Raw genomic sequence first — 26,516 nt, 5'->3', positions numbered from 1 at the left:
GTAATAGTAATATACGTTACAAGAGCGGTATGTTGACGTTTTCATGGTCGAGGAAAAGATTGAAAAAGCGAAACGTAGTTGAGCTTTTTTAATTTCCCAGAACATGAAAACAAACATACGGCTCGTGTATCGTACATTATTTTGTGCGAAGATCGTTTATTACATACCTGAAAGACGAATTTCTAATTAGTTGCAATGAAATCTCCATGTTGGTTTCTGTTTAATGACGGCAACTTCGGAAAACCAAAATATCTTTCTTGCTATAAAATGTTTTCTGTGTTTACTATACTCCAGCAGGCCGTGATATACGTCTGTCTCTTTTTTCCCCCCAGTCTATAAATGCGAACTTAAAACAAACGGTAAGATTATGTACTAATTTATTTTTCATTTTAATATTTTAACAATATTATTTATATAACATATTTCAATAATAACATCCGCATCTGGAATCTTGTTGATTTTTTCACGGCTTTCTTAATGTTACTTGTATCAGGAATGCAATAAGTTTCGTGGAGTAGTAGACTTTACTTAATTTTTGCAAGTATTTAAAAACAATAATTAACATTGCAATTTAGGTGAAATTGCAGTGGTAAGTTTTCAATTTATAATTATTACTATGTTAAACGTCTCTAAAAATAATATGTTAAAAGCCTAAAGCAGTAAAATGAATGTCGCTCTTAAGCGGTAAGAAGAGGGAAATTGTTATGTGTGTTACGTTGGGAATGAGCAACAGTAACAAATATAAATGACACTCGGGAGGAAATTAAACGCAGAATAAATATGGGAAATGCGTGTTATTATTCGGTTGAGAAGCTCTTATCATCCAGTCTGCTGTCCAAAAATCTGAAAGTTAGAATTTATAAATAGTTATATTACCGGTTCTTCTGTATGGTTGTGAAACTTGGACTCTCACTCTGAGAGAGGAACATAGGTTCAGGGTGTTTGAGAATAAGGTGCTTAGGAAAATATTTGGGGCTAAGCGGGATGAAGTTACAGGGGAATGGAGAAAGTTACACAACACAGAACTGCACACATTGTATTCTTCACCTGACATAATTAGGAACATTAAATCCAGACGTTTGAGATGGGCAGGGCATGTAGCACGTATGGGCGAATCCAGAAATGCATATAGAGTGTTAGTTGGGAGACCGGAGGGAAAAAGACCTTTAGGGAGGCCGAGACGTAGATGGGAGGATAATATTAAAATGGATTTGAGGGAGGTGGGGTATGATGATAGAGACTGGATTAATCTTGCACAGGATAGGGACCACTGGCGGGCTTATGTGAGGGCGGCAATGAACCTTCGGGTTCCTTAAAAGCCATTTGTAAGTAAGTTACGTTGGGAATACTGAATGTGGTATTTCACACTTACCGCGTATTGGTTCTGTGCGGAAAACAAGCAAATACGCACGATCTCGCACAAAATTGATTAATCTTAGCTTTCTGTCAATATTTTGGTTTCAGTTGTTGAAAAGTAAGCCTTTTTCAAAATCCCAGTTCTTGACTTTGGTAATCCTATCTAGACAGTAGTGTCCGGGAATCGAAAATGACAAAGGCGACAACCCTACGTGTGACTGAAACCATCCTTGAAAATGACCAGTGGTGCAGCATATTGAATGAGAGCGAGGGAGAGAGCTTGGCTGTCGGACGACACGGCCCACTGCAGAGAGCGCTGTCCGCTGTCTTTTAACCGACACTCCTCGCGGGCGGCGAGTTAGTAGCGGCCAAGCTGCAGCTTGTGGAGTAGCGGCCAGCGTGCTTCAACTGTCTCCGTGTCACACGTAACAATCGCCATACCCACTTCGATATCAAACTGTTTTTGAGTGTCAGTTCATCTAGAGTGCAGTGTCTATTAGTAAACAGATCGTGACTCTTTTGTTTACGTGCATTTTCAGATCTACGTAAAACAAGTGAATGTGTTGCATCTTTACCGTTCTTACACATGACATTAGAACAAGTGATTCTAGGCAGTTTATAACGGGTTAGATGTGAAATGAATAATATTTACTTTGTTTAGTTTCTACCAGATATAAGTGCATATAAAATACGTTTCAAAACTAGCTCTCAGATTCGTGTGTAAAGAAGTATTTGTGTTTTGTATAAGGGGCTTTCATTTGTGTTCAGAAAAGGAACTTGAAGACTTCAATAGTAAGCCTAATTTTGGTCCTAATGCATTAATATACGCTGGATCCACTACTACTTCGCTTAAAGGTAAGTAATTATATTATTTTTTCCATATTGAATATGAAGAGTCCACTGCAAGAATGATGGATGTCATTTGGAATACATTTTGCAGGAGAAGCAATTGAAAGTTTGAAACGCTTAGCGCTCAAAGCTTAACTGTGATTCTCCGATCATTACTGGACAATGACTATCAGTGTTAATGCCATATAACTCTGTATGTACATTCTATATGTCTTAAGCTATGCATTGACAGTCTTGGTTCATTTTCGACAAGAAAGTGACATCCATCATTCTTGCAGTGGACTCTTCATATACGAAGCATTGGATAAATGTTATTAAGTCACAAAAGAAACAACGAAATTCTACAGACGCCATAAATTACATCTGTCCAGTGCCCTCTGAGGTTTATTGTGCTTACCACTCCTATTCTGTGAATGATTGGATAGCTGAACGGTAGCGCTCTTGTACAATTACAGCAAGTCGCACCGTGAACTTAACACTGACTATGGTATGGATGATCATGATGATGATATTAATGATGACGAAATGAGTCCGAGGTCCAACGCCGAAAGTTACCCGGCAATTTTGCTTCAATTGGTTGAGGGAAAACCCCGGAAAAAACCTCAACCAGGTAACTTGTCCCAATCAGGATTTAAACCCCGACCCGCTGTTTCACGGACAGACGCGCTAACCCTTACTCCACGGCGGTGGACTGCGTAAATAGTTACAAGAGTGTATAGAGATAATTTCTATATACATTTTTTATTTTAGTAGCTTATTTAGTAGTAGTAGTAGGTTTACTTTGCCTGGCAGAGTTAAGGCCATGAGGCCTTCTCTTCCACTTCCACGGTCTTTATCAACATCTAGGTTATTTAGCGTCTGAATGAGATGAAGGTGATAATGCCGGTGAAATGAGTCCGGAGTCCAGCACCGAAAATTACCCAGTATTTGCTCATAATAAGTTGAGGGAAAACCCCAGAAAAAACCTCAACCAGGTAACTTGCTCCGACCGGGAATCGAATCGGAGCCACGTGGTTTCGCGGTCAGACGCGCTGACCGTTACTCCACAGGTGTGGACTCTATAAATTTATACTCTTGGTTCGAAAGAATAAAGTTAGCAAAGTCACTGTATCATTAGACAGACAGTGTTTGTTTCATGATCTAATATTCGTGAAGGATGAAAATAATAATGAAGGAGAGTGGTTTAAAAGAGTTTGGACATAACACGAACGTAAATATCAAAAGCGAGAATGAAGAGATGAGAAGCGTTTCTTTTCTGACGTAATCTGCAATTATCTTAGCAATGTAAATAAGTAATTTAGGATATTATCATTCTATTGCATTTTTCTTTTGTTTATATGTTTATTTTCTGTGGGATTTAACACATATCTTTGTGTAACTAACTTACTTTACAGGAAGTGTTATTGAAAACAAGTTGAAAGACGGTTGTAAACATTTAACTTCGAGTTGTATTGCTTTGAGTTTTGAGATAAGACAAAACTTTCAGGAGCGTTAATGGCTGAAGAAAACTTCGGACGATCCAAAGAGCATAGGCTTATTCGATGCAAACTAACACAACACAAGATAATCAAGATTCTTTAAGTGTATATTTTTTCTGTTCTTCGATAAATATTACATTTACTACGTTTTCATGAAGTATTAAAATCGACTTTAATACGTCTACAGTATTGAAACTTTCATGAAAACGAGGATTCAAAACTACCTGAGTCGATACACCTAAAAAGTGGGACCGGATCGTATTCAATACGGATTGAATTATATGAAAACGGTTATCGTATTCGAAGCGATCTCAATACGCTAACCGCGTAAACGATTGTCAATTGTTTCATGTGTCATCTGTTTTACCAAGAGCAAAAGCAATTTTGTATGTTTAAAAGTCGTGTTATAATACGTAATATTTTTGTTATTTTTTTTCCTAAAGGCTATATTAAGTTTTGATGTGCCTCTTTAAGAAAACTCAACATTGTTTATAGTAAGGTCTACAGGGCGACCAACATGCTAACATATTGATATAACGTGTTAACCAATATATTTAGAAATTTCGGCTTCTGTGTTCAAATCGTTTTCAATACGTATCGAAAATTGCATGAAAACGTGGATAGGGCGATCGTATTCAGTATGGAAAATGTATCAAAATCGATTTGAATATTCCATTGAAAGGTAGTAATTGTTTAATCAATTCCGTATTCTGCGCCGTGATACAAGTGGTAGCGTTGCTAGCTACAAATCCCAGATCGGTTCCCGGCAGGAAAAATGTCACTTCCATAAGAACAGGATGTTTCTTATTTCTCTCGTGTTACTAGTACGAAAAACGAAACTGGTAATTGGAATTAGGTACAATAGTCTATAGCGCGATATGCAGAAAAGAACGGAAGCCTGTATCGAAATGAACGGCTGTCATTTTCAAAAATGTGTTTAAATATCTATATTATGATTATTTTTCAATTTTACTTCATTCTCTAATGTGCTGTAGACAGTATACTATACTTTGCATAATGAATACGTCCGAATGGATAGCTCAGTTCGTAAGTAAAACACTTATTGTTAATACAGTACTGTATTTTGATTAAACAAAAACTTAATGAAAATTATCAAACTCAAAATCGCGATATTTCCTAGTTTACGTAAATGGATGAACTACTTTTCTTCCCTCCTATCCTAGTAAAGTGATTTATTTGTATTTTACGCCAGTATCATCGAACTCCAGTCGTGGAAGGGAGTAGCAAACGGTGTTTCCGGTTCTCAACCGTTACTCCAAAGGTATAGCCAGGTTAATATTAGAAATGTTAGTAAAAATAAAATGATGTCCCTGTATATATTTTGTGTATGTTCAATCACATTTCTGTGGTATTGAAGATAAAATTATGAATTTGACCGTCCCGTGATTGATAACTTAAATAAAATTGTCACTGCTTTTGTTTAAATTAGTAGTACTTAGTATTCAGCGAACCCAACCAACACAAAATAGCATTATCTCGTAACTGAAACTCTTGTGCTGCTCTTCATTTTTATTTCTCGTCTCTAAATTTTTGACCATCACTTTTGAAACAACCTGTACAGATGGTCAAAACACCAAAGCCTTCTGTAGATTCATTTCTATGCAAGCGGAGTAATATTTAAGAGAAGTAATAAATTCTTGGTAAATCTGAATTCTGAGCTACATCTAAACGCCAAAGAACAACATGCAAATCCCCATTACTCTGAATGTACCGAGAATCGAATAAAGTCACTTCGCAGAGAAGTCATCAGTTAAAGTAAAGTTGGGCCAATGTAATATTGATATTGTCAATAAATTGTAATATTAAAATTCATCCCTGCTTACAAGTACAGTACAGAATACAGGGACATCATTTTATTTTTTACTAGCATTTTTAATATTAACCTGGCTATACCTTTAGAGAACCGGAAACACCGTTTGCTACCCCCTTCCACGACTTTAGTTCGATGATACTGGAGTAAAACACATACAAATCACTTCACTAGGTATAGGAGGGTAGAAAAGTAGTTCATCCATTTACGTAAACTAGGAAATATCGCGATTTTGAGTTCGATAATTTTCATCAGGTTTTTGTTTAATCAAAATACAGTACTGTATTAACAATGTTTTACTCATGAACTGAGCTGTCCATGTGGACGTATTCATTATGCGGTGTATATTATACTGTCTACAGCACATTAGCGTAGAATATAGAGAATGAAGTTAAATTGAAAAATAATCATAATATGGATATACTGTATAAACACATTTTTGAAAATGGTGGCCGTTCATTTCGATACAGCCTTCGGTTCTTTTGTGCATATTATCGCACTATAGACTATTGTACCTAATCCCAATTACCAGTTTCGTTCTTCGTACTAGTAACTCATGTTGAAATAATTCTGTACCTACTCTATAAAAGAGTACCTTACGTACTGTAAACTCAGTCTTCACTTCTGCCCGACCCGAAAATATAAAATTACTCAGACATGCTATCTACTGTCCGTCCAAGTGGTTATGCCGCAGGATCGTAGAAAGGGGGGAAATCACGTGACAGTTAATTACTTAACGAGGCCCTTTTATTTAAGTTATTTTAAACAGTTGTATAATATTGCGTAAACGTCCAATTCCTAACAGAAATTAATGTTTTCAGAAAAGAGCTAAGACAGCCCAGCTTTTACAGAGAGGTGAGCAGAAGCAGGTGGGGGAAATCGGGATGCGACGTAGGCAAACGGACAGTACCTTTGCGAAAATATGATTCAATATTGAAAGGTCTTTCGTCACTGGAAGACGCGAACATATTTCTGGAACGTACTATACTCACTAACTCAGTAGTGTTTACATGCGGTCTTGGTTCTGTATGGAGGAAGTTGGAATTTCATTAGTAGAAGGGGTGGGAGTGAAGTACATTCAAAAACTCAGGTACAATAAAAATTGAAGTAAAAATAAAATGATGTTCCTGTACATGTGGAAGAGCTTCGTATCTACATAGAAAGCAGTTGAGGGCGGTGTGTTCACGTGTACACGTCAACAGCGACAAGGAATACGAAGTGTCCATCGTAATGCCTCTTTCTTGTTTTCCGGATTCCGTCGCAAGATACACAATGCTGTCTCACACCATTCCAGTTACAATCCTTGGACTGCGCATTGCAGACAGGTAATCGGATGGTAAACAGGGCAACGTCGATCTCTTACGGCGTATAGGCCTACAGAGTGAACCTTAAGTAATGTCACTAATTTCAGAGGGTTATTTTTATTATTATTTTTTTATTTTTCTTTAGTAGGCCTAGGTTATTTTACGACGCTTTATCAACATCTTAGGTTATTTAGCGTCTGAATGAGATGAAAGTGATAATGCCGGTGAAATGTGGCCGGGGTCCAGCACCGAAAGTTACCCAGCATTTGCTCATATTGAGTTGAGGATAAAGCCTCAACCAGCTAACTTTCCCCGACGGGGAATCGAACCCGGGCCACTTGGTTTTGCGGCCAGACGCGGTAACCGTTACTCCACAGATGTTGACTCAGAGGGTTATTCTTTGAGACATATCTCACAAAAAGTTTTCATGTAATTTTGCTCGTTTTTGTTTCTTTCCGAGATAAAAATTGTTATAATAAAACATTTCATAGCATGTTTTGGAAAAGCCATTTATTTAATTCCCAATATGCTCAGTCAATTTAAGAGAGCAGTGTATTATGATACTATTGACTGAAAGAATTTTAGTTTTGTCATTTAAATGTGTAGAAATTTTATTCGAATAAATATAGTCCACACATGTGGAGTAAAGGTTAGCGCGTCTGGCTGCGAAACCAAGTGACCAGGGTTCGAATCCCGGCCGGGACAAGTTACCTCCTTGAGATTTTTTCCGGGGTTTTCTCACAGCCTAATATGAGCAAATGCTGGGTAACTATCGGTGCTGGACCCCGGACTAATTTCACCGGCATTATCACCTTCATATCATTCAGACGATAAAATTGAGATGTAGATACAGCGTCGTAAAATAACCTACTGAAGAAACTTAACTTTTCGGTCTGAGAAGGAATTTTAAAATGTTACATTTCTTCGGAACAAATTTCTGCATATTTAAAGGACAAAACTAAAATTCTTTCAATCATTCATTATCACCAGACATCGAGATTTTGGACCCGATAGAATAAGTTTACTACGTCCGTACTATAGGCAGCTTTTTCATTGTGTTGGAGTCGGCAGAAGAAGAGACATGTGTACATGAAACCAAGATCAGTCCAGTCTGCTGGTGCTGTACAGTGACGTTCCAAAAAAATGCAACTAAGTTATCAAACATTAAAATAAAATTATTGTTAGAGGAGAAAAATTCTATTGAACCAAAAAATTAATCTTTACATAGATTATAATAAAAAAACCTATCATGCGAAATTTTCAAAATTAATTAATATGCATTTCCTTTTGGCTTCTGTCATAAGCACAAGTGCAATACTTACTCAACATACATACAAATGCCATGGCATACTATTTTTAATTTAATCACTGTTGACGAAAAAGTTGCCACCTTTAATGACATGATAATACAATTATTCGACAAACATGCACCTTTAAAGAAGAGACGAGTCACCCACCGACCCGCCCCATGGCTGAATGACAGTATTCGTAATCTTATGACGTCACGTGACGCTGCTTTCCGGAAGTACAGAAACAACAAATCTGCCGAAAACTTTAACAACTACAAAAAACTTAGAAACAAAACCACACAAAGCATTAGGAATGCTAAACGCCGTCACGCTCTGAGTCTCGTCGACCCGTCCGTTCCCCCGCGGTGTCTTTGGAATAACTTACGTGATATGGGAGTAGGGAAGAAAGCATCAGAAGCTGAAGTTATAAACATACCACTTGATAAACTCAATGAATACTTTACCTCACCTCCCACTATACGACCTGAAAAACAGTCAAAACTAAATACAATTAATACTCTCCTAGCTAATCCTCCTCCTTCTCGCGAAAAATTTTTCTTCTCGCACATTACTGATTCTGAAGTAAGAAGGGCTCTTAAAAGCATTAAATCTAAAGCACAAGGCTCTGACAACATAAGCATAGTCTTTATCAATAAGTTAGTTGATATCGTGCTTCCTGTAATTACCCATATTTTCAATTCTTCAGTTATCACGTCTGTTTATCCGCAACTCTGGAAAACAGCTTTGGTACGCCCACTTCCTAAAGTAAATTCACCAACTTCTGCAAAAGACTATAGGCCAATCTCCATTCTTCCCGTTTTATCCAAAGCCCTGGAACGCATCATTCATAAGCAGTTGTCAGACTACCTAATAGAATTTAATCTTTTAGACCCTTTACAATCAGGATTCAGAAATGGCCATAGCACTTCTACTGCTTTGTTGAATGTTACTGAGGACATACGAGCAGCCATGGATAAACGACAGGCTACTGTACTAGTTTTATTGGACTATAGCAAAGCCTTTGATTCTGTTGACTTCGATCTACTATTGACTAAACTACAAACGCTACACCTTTCTGATAGTGTTATCACCTGGATGTACTCCTACCTTACTGGCCGCCAGCAGCGTGTCATATCTAATAATCGTTTCTCATCCTGGCGTACTGTAGATACAGGAGTTCCTCAGGGATCAGTATTAGGCCCCTTGCTCTTCTCTATTTATATAAATGGAATTTCTAAATCATTTAAGCACTGCAGATATCAAATATATGCAGACGACGTTCAATTGTATATTTCAGCGCGTCCTGATGCACTAAATGATAGCATTAATAGTCTTAATGAAGATCTTGATTCCATCTCTTCCTGGTCTCAACAATTTGGGCTTAACCTAAACGCATGTAAATCACAGGCTATTCTGTTCGCGAACCGTAGATTAATTCCTGAAGTCAACGACCTGAATATTCCACCTGTGAAACTGGATAAAACAATCATCCCGTTTAGCTCTACCGTAAAAAATCTCGGAGTGCATTTCGAATCTAATCTTAGTTGGGATACGCATATTAAATATACATGTAAGAAGGCATTCTCTATTCTCCATTCACTAAAAAGATTGTATCATTATCCATCTAAATTAAAACAGACGCTGGTACAGACACTCATTCTACCTCACTTCGATTATTGCGACGTTTTGTTCAGTGATCTCAGGATTGATTCCGCCCAGAAACTACAGCGTGTTCATAACGCGTGCGTCCGCTTCATTTGTAATGTTCGATACTATGATCATATCTCACCTTCTTTCGAGAAGTTATCATGGCTTAGGTTACATGAGAGGAGAAATCTGCACTCACTTTCTCTCCTATATCGAATTATGCACACTTCATCCCCCTATTATTTATTCGCTCGTTTTCATACTCTCTCTCGCTATCATAATATTAATACTCGATCACAACGCGATAACACGCTAGAAATTCCACTTCACACATCATCTCTGTATTCCTCATCTTTCGCTGTTGCTACCTCTCGTCACTGGAACTCTCTGCCGCCTGAAGTCAAGGGCTGCCGAACATTGAAATCTTTCAAATCCAAGTTAGAAAATTATCTTATGACGAGTTGCCAAACTAACTTACTATTATGACAAGTGTTGTATTGCATGTTTCCACGTATTCACAATTTTTTTTTATGTTCTAGTGATATTTAACTTATTTTATATTTTTGTTTTCATATTTTCCGATAATGGTATATCTCTAATGTGATAAGTTGAGCTATATATAAACATAATTTTCCTTACTGTGTATACTTAAAAATATTGTATTCATTGTATGCTTTGTACTGCACTATTGTATTACTACTATTAGTATTATTATTGCTATTAGGCCTGTTATTATTATTATTTTATTTATTATTAATATTATTAATATTATTATTATCATTATTGTTATCATTACTATTCTATTTATTATTATTATTATTATTATTATTATTATTATTATTATTATTATTATCAATAATTCTTATTTTTTTATACTTTGTAGGCCTCATTTATTTTTGACCTGCTGTTGACATTTTATTATGCTTTTTTTTTCTTTCTTTCTGTATGTTATATATTATGTCTGATTTCTTCTTACTTGTTGTTTACATTTTATTATTATTATCTTATTCAGTTTTGTGTGTACTTTGTAAATTTGTAGTGTTTCTATAACGCAGTTTTTACTCCTGGTTGAGTGTTAGAGAAGGCCGTATGGCCTTAACTCTGCCAGGTTAAATAAATCATTATTATTATTATTATTATTATTATAATTCTGTACAGCATACACAACTTATGAAGTACAATACATGGTACTGTTACAATGTAGCCTACTACAACACACATTCCGAAAGTCTCAAAACTAAACTTTCTTCGGTAGTTGGCAAGACAAAGTTTATATTGGGAGAAGCTCCGCTCTACATCACATGATGTAATGGATTTATTTTAGTAGGTTATTTTACGACGCTTTATCAACATCTTACTTGATTTAGCGTGTGAATGAGATGAAGATGATAATGCCAGTGAAATGAGTCTGGGGTCCAGCACCGGAAGTTATCCAGCATTTGTTCATGAGGGGAAAAGCCCGGAAAAAACCTCAACCAGGTAACTTGCCCCGACCGGGAATCGATTTTTTTTATTTAGTTGGTTATTTAACGACGCTGTATCAACTACTAGGTTATTTAGCGTCGATGAGATTGGTGATAGCGAGATGATATTTGGCGAGATGAGGCCGAGGATTCGCCATAGATTACCTTGCATTCACATTACGGTTGGGGAAAACCTCGGAAAAAACCCAACCAGGTAATCAGCCCAAGCGGGGATAGAACCCGCGCCCGAACGCAACTTCAGACCGGCAGGCAAGCGCCTTAACCGACTGAGCCACGCCGGTGGCTGCGGGAATCGAACCCGGGCCACCTGGTTTCGCGGCCAGACACGTTAACCGTTACTCCACAGGTGTGGATGATGTAATGAATGCAAAATGAAAAAAACACTAAGTCATTGAAATCTATCTTCGCTACCCCAGCAGTGTCCGTAGACTTCTTCCCTGCTAGATGTCTTTTATATCACAGAATATCGCATATATTCTTAGACTAATCCCATAGATAACCACATGCACAGATCAAAACTAGAACTACTAGCTATCTCCTGTCCTCTCTTCTGATAAAGTGAACTAGGTGTGCGGGACTGTTTTTATTGTCAGAACAGTACCTCCTCTCCCTGCCTTACGAGTATGACTGAGTAAATAAAGCACATGGGACGACAGGTAGGTCGCTACCATCACTGCCCCCACCCACTACAGTCCAGCTATCCAACTTGAAATCGCACTGTTTTCATCTATCGGGTCTAAAGTCTCTAAGCCTGATTATCACAATACACTGCTCTCTTAAATTGACTGAGCTGTATGCTTCTTTGTGACTGAAGAAAATCAGTTAGGGGGTGGTGGTGTCATGCCACTTCTGAGGTACCTTATGTTTAATCATAATGTATGCGCATCTTTTACTTCATACATTGCTATTCTAAGTAATGTTGATCTGGGATACATTTAAAAATTTAGATATTAATTATTAATAAAATTATTATGGATGATAACAAATTTAGAGAGAAATAAAATATGAATTAATTGAGTTAAATATTTTCAGGATGTAGGCTTCAAGTGCGTATTTTACGGATTAATTGCTTCGTAATTATTGAACAGAAAATAAATTTTCTGTGCACAGACAGACTGTCATGCAGATTGGTGGTCGTAGTAGTAGTAGTACTAGCAGTAGCAGTAATAGTAATAGTAGCAATAGTACGTATGTATGTAATGTTAATGTTATGTTTTATTTAACGACGCTCGCAACTGCAGAGGTTATATCAGCGTCGCCGGATGTACCGGAATTTTGTCCCGCAGGAGTTCTTTTACATGCCAGTAAATCTACTGACATGAGCCTGTCGCATTTATGCACACTTAAATGTCATCGACCTGGCCCGGGATCGAACCCGCAACCTTGGGCATAGAAGGCCAGCGCTATACCAACTTGCCAACCAGGTCGACTATATGTATGTATGTATGTATGTATGTATTTATTTATTTACCCTGCAAGTGGGATAGCACCTGGTGGCAGTGGTACACACAATATAATACACAATAAAATTACAATACACAATACGATTATACAATATACAGTACAATTAGATAAAGTTCCCGGAATTTTACTACCATTTTTCGTATTAATATATAACAAGGGATATTATACATTTGTTTTGTTGGTAACATTCATGATGTCATTTCCTTAAAGTTTGTTGATAATGGCAATTATTGGTTTTGAGTTGTAGGCAATTGTTTATCATAGTGTTTTGTTTGTTCGTCGCATTTTGTAATTATGTCCACAGAGCAAAGTACAAACATCAAGTTCTGTGTTTTGCTGGGGACATGATCAGTATGGCTGATGAAGATGGTGATTTCTTAAACAAAATGAAACTGGTGATACTTGTACGACCCAGTCCCTAAACGACAGTCATCTGAGTGGAAATCGAAAACATCTCCTCGGAAGCAAAAATTTCCTAGGGACACTTCCAAAGGCAAAGTTATTTTAAATGTTATGTTTTATTTAACGACGCTCGCAACTGCAGAGGTTATATCAGCATCGCCGGATGTGCCGGAATTTTGTCCCGCAGGAGTTCTTTCACATGCCAGTAAATCTACTGACATGAGCCTGTCGCATTTAAGCACACTTAAAGCAAAGTTATTTTGGAAGTTTTCTTCGACTCTCAGGGTCTCATGCACCATGAGTTCATTCCAGAAGGTCGTACTGTAACGAAAGAATTGTACGTAGAAACCCTCCGTCGCCTCTGGGACGCAGTGAGAAGGAAACGTCCAGAAAAGTGGGTAGAAAACAACTGGTTCCTTATGCATGACAATGCACCTGCTCATCGCGCAATTATTGTAAAGAATTTTCTTGCCAGGCACAACATAACTGCTTTGGATCACCCACCATACTCTCCTGATCTCTCACCACCTGATTACTTTCTGTTTCCCCGTCTGAAAAGTCATCTGAAAGGACGGAGATTCAATGCTGAAGAGGTTATCGCAAACGCGACGAGAGCACTAAGACGGGTTTCACAAAATGGCTTCCAGGCCTGCTTCCAGGAACTCTACACACGTTGGCAAAAGTGTGTTGTTGCGGAAGGCAACTATTTTGAAGGGAATGCTGTAGAATAGTGTTTAAGGTACGTTGTTTCTATGATGCTAGCAAATTCCGGGAACTTTTTGAACCTAGTATGTATAATACAATAGCCTATACACAATAATTACAATTAATAATAATACATAAAATAACCTAATTAATAAAAATAACTTAATTATTGAAATAACCTAATTAATAAAATAACCTAATTAATTAAAAGCAGTATTAGCAGTAGTAGTACTCCTAGCAGTAGTAGTATCAGTACTATAGGTTAACAACTGGCAAAACTCCGTTGTAGGAGGTTACTAAACCTTACTACTGTGCTGGAGGCGGAGCCGTATTTTTCCCTCCATTAATCTGAACCATTGTCGCTACTGATTGACAAGTCATCTGATGCATCACTGCTATCAGTACGCGTTATTGGCTGACAATTAGGAAGGAGGAGGTGCATAGCATTTTGTGTCACTCTTTAAGATTGACGCATGCGCAGACCAACGGAGTTTTCTAAGTTGTTCCCCTATTGCAGTAATAGTAGTAGCAGTATTTATTTAGGCTAACAACGCTTTCAACTGCAGAAATTACTTAGCGCCGAAGTTCGGCGTGGGCGGGAAATAGTACACCAATTTTGCATGGAGCCCTGCCACGGACAGAGTCTTTTACGTGCCGTGGATCTACGTCTCTGTGACATTAAACCCACAGCTTCATTTTCGTCTCGGATGAAGCTACTGACGTTTAAAATCCATCGCGAACCTCGGATTGAACGCGAAGTACTGCAACCACTAGACCATCGAGGACAGTTTCTAGTGGGTTATTTTACGACGCTGTATCAACATCTCAGGTTATTTAGCGTCTGAATGAAATGAAAGTTATGATGCCGGTGAAATGAGTCCGGGGTCCATCACCGATAGTTATCCAGCATTTGCTCATATTGGGTTGAGGGAAAACTCCGGAAAAAACCTCAACAGGTAACTTGCCCCGACCGGGGTTCGAACCCTGGTCACCAAGTTTCGCGGTCAGACGCGCTAGCATTACTCCACAGGTGTGGACCGAGGACAGACAGACAGACAGACAAATAGGGAGTCAGACAGACAGAAACAAGTAGATAACGTTCAGATATGAGGCAAGTAGACGGGCAGAAAGCAAAGAGAAGAATGAGTAGGCAGTGAAAGTCAAAGTACTGCACAGTACAAATTCATTACTGAGGATAATGAAATTATTATAAAGGACTGAATCAAAGTTTTTAAATAGGTTACACAATAGTAACTTAGGTGATGATTTTTTTAAACCAAACAGCATTGCAATTTGGTAATTGTTATCTCTTTTGATTTGTGATCGAAAAAGCGGCTGTGATACAAGATTTGTACTGCTAATATAACTCTGTAACAAATAAATAATTGGTAGCACTGTATGATCGAAATTGATGTTTCATCACTAGTTTCATCCTCAATCTATCTAGTGTGCAATGTCATTGTTCTCTGTTTGCATCTCTGTTTCACAGAAGTTACAGCGTTGCCATAACAACATAACTTGTCTCGCTAGTGTAGAAAGTATTGAAGGAATGTTGTTGTGGTCTTTATATATCTGTGTCCACATTAAGTAACTCTAGAAAGTTAATTTACATTGGTGTATGTGCGTGCGTTATTGATAGGAAATCCGCACTAGTTATGGGTAAAGAAATTGTGACACACTTTGGTATTCTAATGTACTTAGCTATGGCTCAAACGATGTTAGACATCAAATTCAGGGGTCCCGGGTTCGTTTTCCTGCAGGTTGGTATACATTTGTAGTAGATCTACTCATACGTGTTGTTTTAAGCTGTAACCATATGTTGCCTACATGGCTAGGATTCTCAATATTCTTTGGAATAGATTCTGCAAATGGAAGTACCTACAATGTGTGTTTGGTGGGTCTGTTATTATAGACTGTATTACTATCACTATTATTACTACTGGTTTTATTGAATATTAATTTCTCAGTAAAAATGGGAGTATAAGGGTACAGTGCATCAGTTATTCATAGATTTAAAAGATATGACTCGGTTAAGAGAAGAGTTTCATATGATATTCTTATTGAATTTGGTATTCCCAAGAAACTAATTCGATTAATTAAAATGTGTCTTAGTGAAACGTACAGCAGAGTCCGTATAGGTCAGTTTCTGTCAGATGCGTTTCCAATTCACTGTGGGCTAAAGCAAGGACATGCACTATCACCTTTACTTTTTAACTTTGCTCTAGAGTATGCCATTAGGAAAGTCCAGGATAACAGAGAGGGTTTGGAATTGAACGGGTTACATCAGCTGCTTGTCTATGCGGATGATGTGAATATGTTAGGAGAAACTCCACAAACGATTAGGGAAAACACGGGAATTTTACTTGAAGCAAGTAAAAAGATAGGTTTGGAAGTAAATTCCGAAAAGATAAAGTACATGATTATGTCTCGTGACCAGAATATTGTACGAAATGGAAATATAAAAATTGGAAATTTATCCTTTGAAGAGGTGGAAAAATTCAAATACCTGGGAGCAACAGTAACAAATATATAATGACACTCGGGAGGAAATTAAACACAGAATAAATACAGAAGTGCCTGTTATTATTCGGTTGAGAAGCTTTTATCATCCAGTCTGCTGTCAAAAAATCTGAAAGTTAGAATTTATAAAACAGTTATATTACCGATTGTTCTGTATGGTTGTGAAACTTGGACTCTTACTTTGAGAGAAGAACATAGGTTAAGGGTGTTTGAGAATAAGATGCTTAGGAAAATATTTGGGGCTAAGAGGGATGAATTTACAGGAGAATGGAGAAAGTTACACAACGCAGAGCTGCACGCATAGTATTCTTCACCTAACATAATTAGGAACTTAAAATCCAGACGTTTGAGATGGGCAGGGCATGTAGCACGTATGGGCGAATCCAGAAATGCATTTAGAATGTTAATTGGGAGGCCGGAGGGAAAAAGATCTTTAGGGAGGCCGAGACGTAGATGGGAAGAAGTATATAATACAGTTTGTCTTATGTCTACTACAGAATAAGAATATATAAATTTAAATTTACAATTTTTCATTATTTATAAAATCCATACATAACTTTTTAAATTTAATACTAGAACTATTAGAATTGACAAGATTAGGATATTTAAATATAAATTTATTATATATTCTTGGTCCTAAATTACTACTATGATTAAATACTGTAGCAGTGTTGCATTTATGTTCAAACAATCTTAAAGAATTCATACCTTTTGTTTAATAACTATAAGAATGCAATTCAAAATTATTTCAATTTTTATGTTTGAATTTTATTAGTACAATATAATAAATTTGTCTTATGTTAAGAACATTAAACCACATCTGTGGAGTAACGGTCAGCGCGTCTGGCTGCGAAACCAGGTGGCCCGGGTTCGAATCCCGGTCGGGGCAAGTTACCTGGTTGAGGTTTTTTCCGGGGTTTTCCCTCAACCCAATATGAGCAAATGCTGAGTAACTATCGGTGCTGGACCCCGGACTCATTTCACCGGCATTATCACCTTCATCTCATTCAGACGCTAAATAACCTAGATGTTGATACAGCGTCGTAAAATAACCCAATAAAAAAAAAAGAACATTAAAGTCTAAAAATAATTTTTAGATGGAAAATCAATAGGTTTATGAAGACATATTTTAATGATTTCCTTTTGTAATAAATGAAGTGGATTAAAATTGGTTTTAAATAAGCTACCCCATTCTATAATTCCATACATAATGATCGATTGAGATAAAGTTAAATATATTGTGCGCAATGAACTTATTGACAAGTAATTCCTCAGTAAAACAAAATAATATATTATTTTACGTAATTTATTACAAAGATAATTAATGTGTTGATTCCATTTTAAATGGCTGTCGAAAATTATGCCTAAATATTTAACTTCAGAGTAGTAACCTAGTAGTTGATACAGCGTCGTTAAATAAGCAAGTAAAAAAAGTCTATGAGCCGTAGATGAGGATTTGAGAATAGAAAGACAGTAATGGTAAAATAATATGACGTAATAATTGAAGAGGATACCACTGTCGCTTTGGCCTTAAAAAATTTACAGAATTCTCATTTCCTTTGGTCTGAAGCAATCAACTGAGTGAGATACCACTTGTCTCACAGCATTTGTGATGTAGGCTACAATTTTTTGCAGATATTTCGATTTATGCAGCGTTCGTAATTTTCCCATATACCATTATCGCTATGTAATATAAAATGCAATGCAGTCTGTTGGTGCGAACAGCCCATGAATGGCTAAAACCGACTAGCCGCCTACTGACCTCACGTCCACATACCTCAGCAGGGGTGAACGACAATCCAACCAGAACTGAGGTATCGTGTAGTTAGCTCTCTGATTCTCCCTTCGTCATAGCTGGTTTTAGAAACCGGATTTAACTACCTAACGTACTGTAGTTACCCAGATTCATCACGATTCTGGGTGGGTACCGGTCTCATACAGTGGTCGAAATGTTATGAGTAGGGCTAGGATTGTGATGACGTATAAATCATGAAAAAATTTCCTAAAAACAATGGATTTATGACCTAAAAATCTTAAAAAAATGCCCTTCAATATGTCCAAAAATTGATCTTACATAATTGGCTTAGTAGGAAAAGAGGTTTTGTACTACTTAATATTTAGACTAGTAATTAAATTAAATTTCACATAATTTTTTCTAAGTAGTACACTTTAATTAATTATTTTACCTGATGTAGTTTCCATGTATGATCGTTCACCTCTGCTTTGGCATGTGGACGTGAGGTCAGCAGTCAGCTGGTCGGTCGTGGCCCTTCATGGGCTGTAGCGCCATGGATTTACTTTACTTTTAGTTTCCATGTAGTCTACCACAAGGCCACTCTTATCCGGAATTAGCAGGTATAGAGGAGTCTATATTGAAGGGGTGGTTGGACTGATCCATTACATGGGGTGTACTACGTTAAAATGGCAATATTTGTGTAGAAAAACGATTAAAATATTATACAAAATAATGGGTATTAATGGACAAAATATGTAAAGAAAATATCAAAGGAAATAAACATTATTTTACATTAATAATGGGGATTTATGGCCAAAATTAAATGAAAATGCCTAAAAAATGACCGAATAAAACAAAAGATGCTCTTATGAGTTGAATCAGGCAAAAAATGCAAAAAAATGCCCTAACAAATATGTCTTAAAACACTCAGTTTATCACATAACATATAAATACTAAAGCGGCTATGTTTCTGGCTTACCACAGAGTGATTTATATAGAATTGACACATTTCTTTCTTTCTTTCTTTCTTTCTTTATTTCAAAACGAATGATGCTAGCCACAATTTGTTATACCTCAAATGTAGAGTATCTTTTGGAGATTACTAACCTCTATAGCAAATGTTGAAAATTCTTTATTTATTCGGCTGGAAATTCACTTAATGACCAGTTTTAACGTCAAATTAAACAGGAGTTTTGATTCCCTGTCATGAGATGCGCAGATGTTTATTTTTTATTCTGTATATTTGTCATATTCTTTTAGAGATCCAGTTGTTTCCAATTTGTTTACCAGTCCCAGTATTGTGTTTCTTTGGGGGGATTACAAACACCGAATTATCTCTGGTATGCCCTTTGGGTAGCTGTAATTGAATTCGTAATCCAGTATTGCTTCACAAGGTAGAGCTTTTAATTTAATATGTACTGCATTTTCAGTGACTAAAACAAAATGACGAAAACAGTTGCCGACAATGAGGAATAAAGAATAAACATCTGCGCATCTCGTGACAGGGAATGAAAACTCCTGCTTAATTTGACGTTAAAAACTGATCATAAAGTGAATTTGCAGCCGAATAAATAAAGAATTTTCAACATTTGCTATAGAGGTTAGTAATCTCCCAAAGATACTCTACATTTGAGGTATAACAAATTGTGGCTAGCATCATTCATTTTGAAATAAAGAAAGAAATGTGTCAGTTCTATATAAATCACTCTGTAGAAAAAAGATGCAATTTCATCAAAATCCTAGCCCTAGTTATGAGAAAATTCCTTCTCCATGAGGGCTGGAACCAGCGCGTATTTCGTAACACAAGTCCTAGGCATGATGTCTTAGATCAATACGCTGCGGCGAAGGGCAATGTTATCATGCAATCGTATCTAAATATTTTCTTTCGCTCATAAAGAACTTTAAAAAATACAGTTAAAACATTAGCATAATTGATATGACTCTGACAAAGAACTTGATGAAATTTGTATTTTTTTTTCTGTGTTGGATAAGGTCATAACGTAAAGCGGTCGTCTGTGTTTGTCATTGTGCGGGTCTTATCACGAGTGTTAATATATTTACTAGTAAACGTCACGTGGGATGGCTGCCATTTGACTACGTACTATCGCGTAACTATTCTGACTCACAATTTACCAAGCAATGATCGGCAAATTTGTACTCACGAGACATCATATATAATTTGAACTGGTAATGTAAATTACGGGAAAGCGGCTGAACGGATTTTAATAAATGACCCCTCATTTTGAAGCTTGGAACTCAAAGTTTTTCAGAAAAATAGTTTTTCAACATAATTTTCCTACTTTCCAAAATCCATCTGTCGTCACTTTTGAGAACTAGCTATTTGCATTTCAGAATAAAACAAAAAACACACTACAGTAAACAATATTACACGAAGGCCATGATCTGCAAGAATGCTGACATATTTAGAGCTCAAATTAAATTTGTTATTAAAAACTTAAGTTACTAAAAATAATTTACAGGTTCGATTCTGTGGTGTGTAATTTTCTGGGTACAGCTGTGTATTGGATATTAAAACTACAAAACTTGAGGTGGTTTGATGACATTATTACCATTAGGAATAAAATATTATTGTAGTTAATGCCATGCTGTGACTATTTTTCATTATGATATGAAAGTGAAACGTTTTGGGGTTATATAAGTAGATATACAGAATAACTTAAATTAGATTTTGATTTCTATATTTTACTGATTGGCGGCTATATAGTATATATAGTATATGTTACTGAAAGCTGTAAAACTTACGTAAGATAATATTATTACAAATCAAATATTTTTATAGTTATTAATCAAGTGGGGTTGGGTCTTTTTCATATATTTAATGGCGGTGTGGTGTAGATATTTACATGCGTGGTTCTCTTCAATATTGGCTGGAGAGAGAGTATCTTTCATTATTATGGAAGCAAATAACTTTCAGAATGTCTGGTATTCTTCATCTATACTAATAATAAATCTGTAGCCAAAATTTTTCTGGTAATTTTCGATTTTCCAAAAATAATTGGTGTTAACATGTATAATTAACCATCCTGAAACAGAAAATCGCTTTTTTGAAATTTTTGTTTGTATGTTTGTCTGTCTGTCTGGATGTTTGTTACCTTTTCACGCGATAATGGCTGAACCGATTTATATGAAAATCGGAATATAAATTAAGTTCGTTGTAACTTAGATTTTAAGCTATATGACATTCAAAATACTTTATTTAAAAGGGGGGTTATAAGGGGGCCTGAATTAAATAAATCGAAATATCTCCCTTATTATTGATTTTTGTGAAAAATGTTACATAACAAAAGTTTCTTTAAAAATGATTTTCGATAAGTTTTATTCCATGAAAAATTTTGATAGGACTGATATTTAATGAGATAAATGAGTTTTAAAATTAAAATAACGCCATCAAAGACGGTACAATGAATTAAGAACGAATGACTTCGTCTATAAGGGGCCTTGGACATCAACAATCGAAAGCTATTAAACATAGCCTACAGAGAATGTTTCTGTGTTTGTATGAAGTTATATCAGAAGCTAAATTAATCGATTTGTATAATTAATTATTATTTCACCACTGGAAAGTGTAGTTTCTCTAGATGGACATAATGCTATAATGTTATTACAGTAACTTCTGAGTAAATCGAGGACAGGTAAGATTAAAATAGCTTCTTATGCACAGAAAATTTGATAAGCTATTTTATACATTCGTTTTCTGTATTTCTTAAAATAATATTTATGCACACCCATTTTAATCTCAGAGAATTAACGAACAACGAGAGTGTATTGATTTAGTATGCAGTAATAGTACGTTAGCTTAGCAATCCATTATTTTATAATTCAAATTTTAACTATGCTCAATTGAATCGTGTTAAAATACATAAAATATATATGCAATAAATGCAATGCTAAAAAATTGGGTAATGAGCGAAGCAGATTATCTTGCGCTGTTGTAAAGTTGTTCCCTGGATCAAACGTCCTATTTTAATTATGTAATTACTTTATATTTATTTCTAACAGGTGTAGCGGAGCGCACGGGTACGGCTAGTTGAAAATAAATCTGAAAAATGTTTATTTGAACGTCTAATGAACTTAGTTTGCAGCATTTGCTGCACAAGCCACTAGTAAGATGTAATATCAATCGAGGATTATAGAATAGTGTCGTGCATTTCGTGCTCCTATGTTCGGTTCAAGTCTGTCGAGCGTGGCAAGAACCGATAAAGTGGCATTATCCATACTGATGGAAGTTTTCCCTGATTATTGCAATAAGAAATTCTACATCAATATTAAAAGTCGTAGCCTACTAGCTTATCTACAACCTTTTCCTTCAAGTATGTATTCTTTTGTTTATTTACACAGCTCTGTATGAGATGCACTGCCTGCTGGATCGCATCTTATGGCTGCAAAATAACTTTTTTCATTACTCGCACATATACGATGATTGAGCAGGCAGTGTAAGCAGCCATAAGATGTGATCCAGCAGGCACTGATGTCATGACGGCATTTGTTATAAATTATTTATTAGAGCTGTACGTTTCTTCGTGAAACACATGTAAAACCATTTTATAAGCTGGTACACTTGTACTAATAAAATATAATTCCGTATCTCTTTGAAACATGTTCCTGACATTGTGCTGATTACGCATCTAAATCTTAATTTCTTAATATTTGAAGTAAATCAAAGCATTAAAAATCACACAAAAATAGTAGCGGTTTTGTTTACTTTTTGATGCAGTTGTGTACATTAGGAATTGGTTTTTGAACCGACTAATGTAAAGTTTGTATACATTTTATAAATTGATCTGTACTTGCCTAAAATTTGAATTATTTTTTAAAACTTCTTGTATTTTAAAAATATGATGTCTTAATCTTAAAATAATAAAACAATTTTGAAAACACATTCATTTAAAATTGTTAAAACTAGTTAAAATGCTTTCTGATGGTTATAATATATGTTTCAGGGCCTGCAGCGATATATTTCAAGGCCTGCTGCGTTGGCGTATGTCAGGTGTTATAAGTTTAGGTACATTTATGGCACATAGTAAAGCTGTCTCAGTAGCACATTTATCAGAGCGGTGACTTACGACGACCAGGGACTTGGTTTCGAATCTCGACGATGAACGTAATTGTATTTGTTAAAGCACTCTATATTCCGAGAAAAACAATCCGCCGCACTGAATTCCAAGTGAGTGATATCAGTTTTACGGGAAGTGAAAGATTTGACATGTGGATGCATTTTGCTTTTAAACTATAGGCCTATTATTAATTTTATGCAATGGTTGATTATGCGTCTCCAAATTGCACAAATAATAGTACGTTTTCCCTATTAACTATTTCTACCAACTGAGTTGCTTTTATTATATTCCAATCTTCAGAACTGTATTTTACTTTCTTTTTGCTATTATGAAATAATTTTTATGTTGTTTAGTGTCGATTTTGTAATATGTTAGTATTCTGTTCTTTAATTTTTTATTAAATTGTCACTGCTTGTATACTTTGTGACCTGGTAATGTGTAAGAGGATGCCCTATGGCCTTAACTCTGACAGTATAAATAAATAAATAAATAAATAAATAAATAAATAAATAAATAAATAAATAAATAGATAAATAGATAGATAGATAGGTAGGTAGGTAGGTAGGTAGGTAGGTAGGTAGATAGGTAGATAGGTAGATAGATAGGTAGATAGATAGATAGATAGATAGATAGATAGATAGATAGATAGATAGATAGATAGATAGATAGATAGATAGATAGATAGATAGATAGATGGATAGATGGATAGATGGATAGATGGATGGATGGATGGATGGATGGATGGATGGATGGATGGATGGATGGATGGATGGATGGATGGATGGATGGATGGATGGATGGATGGATGGATGGATGGATGGATGGATGGATGGATGGATGGATGGATGGATGGATGGATGGATGGATGGATAGATATTGTTCACAAAAGTACAAAACTTAATAATTTAACAAAAGATCTATATACAAATGTAGTTCTACATAATAAATATACAATTTCCTAAACTAATTAATCTATCGCAAATCTCAATAATTTATTGATTCAAACTTGCACTTACGTCTTGTTTTAGTGCATGTTTAAACCAATCGTGATAACCCTTAAGACTTTAAACCTTATTTATCTGCTCCTTTTCAAAATCTAATTGTAATATTTAGGTCTTATTTTTCATAATAATTTATTAGTCCAATTAGATGATCAGATGTCGACATAACTCAAAATATGATATTGCCAGCGCTTATTTCATAATCAGTACTCTCACGGCAAAACGAACTTGACAATGGCGTTGTTTTGGAGTCTGTACTAACACAGCCATCAAAGATTAGACGACTTGCAACTTTCATTTCATAAACTGGTAAGTGATGAGAATATAGTGAGGAATACATGTGAGGCTCTTGAGGTTGTAAGGAGCGAAGAAAGCAACTATTTGCAAGGCGGTAAAATATTCTGGAAAAATAATAATGGCAAATTTTCCGTCTCACGTCACTATATTATGCTAATATACTTACATTAATAAACCTTTAAACCTGACATAAATAGAATATCGTCGCTTCACAGCTTGTGAACTACACTTTTAATTTCTTTCAGTAAATTCAAATATCTTGGAGCAACAGTAACAAATATAAATGACACTCGGGAGGAAATTAAACGCAGGTATGGGCGAACCAGAAATGCATATAGAGTGTTAGTTGGGAGACCGGAGGGAAAAAGACCTTTAGGGAGGCCGAGACGTAGATGGGAGGATAATATTAAAATGGATTTGAGGGAGGTGGGGTATGATGATAGAGACTGGATTAATCTTGCACAGGATAGGGACTGCTGGCGGGCTTATGTGAGGGCGGCAATGAACCTTCGGGTTCCTTAAAAGCCATTTGTAAGTAAGTAAGTAAGTAACGCTTCCAACTTGTCGATACTTGCTCTCAATGTTTTCCAAATAAACTATATGTGAATTTAAATTCTAAGCTTAATTGATATAATTTACTAATATTAATGTTAATTTATATTGACATACAGAAAGGAAATTATTTCAGTGTAAAAACTTCACAATGTCCTACTGCATGTAATTAATTGAGAGTATAATATTTTCTTCAACATTTGTGTACCAATGGTCCCAATAAACAATAATGCTCGACGAACAATGAAAGAGTAGGGTCTATTACTTTAAAATAATCAGTGCCTACTACGTAAAATGAAATACTTGTTCGTTTTTCATTATTTCGAAATTGCTGCAATATTTTTTCTTCAAATACTATATAAAAATCATATTAATAAATTATGCTTTACAAACCACTACTTTGTGAAGTGTGACTGAGCAAGTCCAAAGTTTCTTGTATTACAATTGTCATGCATAGATACTGATAATAACCGTGTTTTTTTTTTCCTTCTGGTAAGCGTGTTTATAATGTTCAAATGTCTATTTAATTCAACCCTAGAAGTGCAGAATAGATTATTGTACATCCCTCCAGCTAAGAAAGGGTAAGAGCAACGCTCGCATGATGCAGTCTGCACAGACCGGCGATCTGCGCACAAAACTGCACATTTAGGCCCGATTGTATAAACCATTTAATCTTAGATCAGAGGTTAAATTGATCCTTGTTTCAGCTGAACTTGGAATTTTGTGTTGTATAAAGTCTAATCTGAGATTAATTTGTCTCAAACTAAAGTCAACTTTGACTGAAGAAATTTCTCCGATTAAGTTATATGATCCAAGTTCAGTTATTTCTTTTCTGTTTGAAATATACGAGTGACAGATTGTGCAAATAAAATATCCATTATTATTAATATTAATAGATATGTTAGGTACATTTATATATATTTCTTTCAATTTCTTGCCTTAATACACAAACAATCTTATATTTTATAAGGCTCTATCGTGTTCAGCAGTATCAAATAACATAACCTATAATTATATTATGTTTATAACAACCATTAATTATTAATGGATATGATAGGTACATTCATAAATTTTCAATTAACTGTATTACTAAACGAAAATTGTCGTTTTATAAAGCTTTATTATGTTTAGCAGTATCAAACACCATAACATGATAACAACTTGGAGAACAGTCAACCTTCTTCTTATTGTCCGCCATTATTTACATTGCACAAAAAAACCAGTGTCTCCAATAGAGTGTATGGAAAGTCGCCAAAAAGTATTTGTAAAGTTGCTAGATTTCTCATTATCAACAAAGAAAGATTAAATTTTGTCACTATGGGGTGTTAAAAAGGTCACTAAATCCCTATTTAAGCAATATAAAAGTTAAAAGAAATTGTTGTTGAAAAAGAGTTAAAGTCGCTAGATTTGCAACACTGAACAAACCTGTCCGCGCATCACGTATTTCACCTGTTTATGCGATGTTGCCAAATCCTTTTCACGTGAACTTAGATTGTATTTGAACCAAGGTAATTTGATCGCAGAAAA

General features: G+C 35.7%; 1 protein-coding gene across 1 annotated transcript in view; it reads left to right on the top strand.

The window, feature by feature from the left end:
- Positions 1 to 1,730: 1,730 nt before the first annotated feature.
- The window catches only part of LOC138708762 (uncharacterized), a 182,390-nt gene continuing 157,604 nt past the window's right edge, over positions 1,731 to 26,516 (top strand). The window contains exon 1 of the mRNA XM_069838918.1: positions 1,731 to 2,211. The gene's annotated coding sequence lies outside the window, so the exon portion shown is untranslated. The remainder of the gene's footprint in view (positions 2,212 to 26,516) is intronic.

Source organism: Periplaneta americana, chromosome 11, assembly GCF_040183065.1.
Source record: "Periplaneta americana isolate PAMFEO1 chromosome 11, P.americana_PAMFEO1_priV1, whole genome shotgun sequence".
Taxonomy (NCBI): domain Eukaryota; kingdom Metazoa; phylum Arthropoda; class Insecta; order Blattodea; family Blattidae; genus Periplaneta; species Periplaneta americana.
This window is presented reverse-complemented; position numbering and strand designations above follow the sequence as displayed.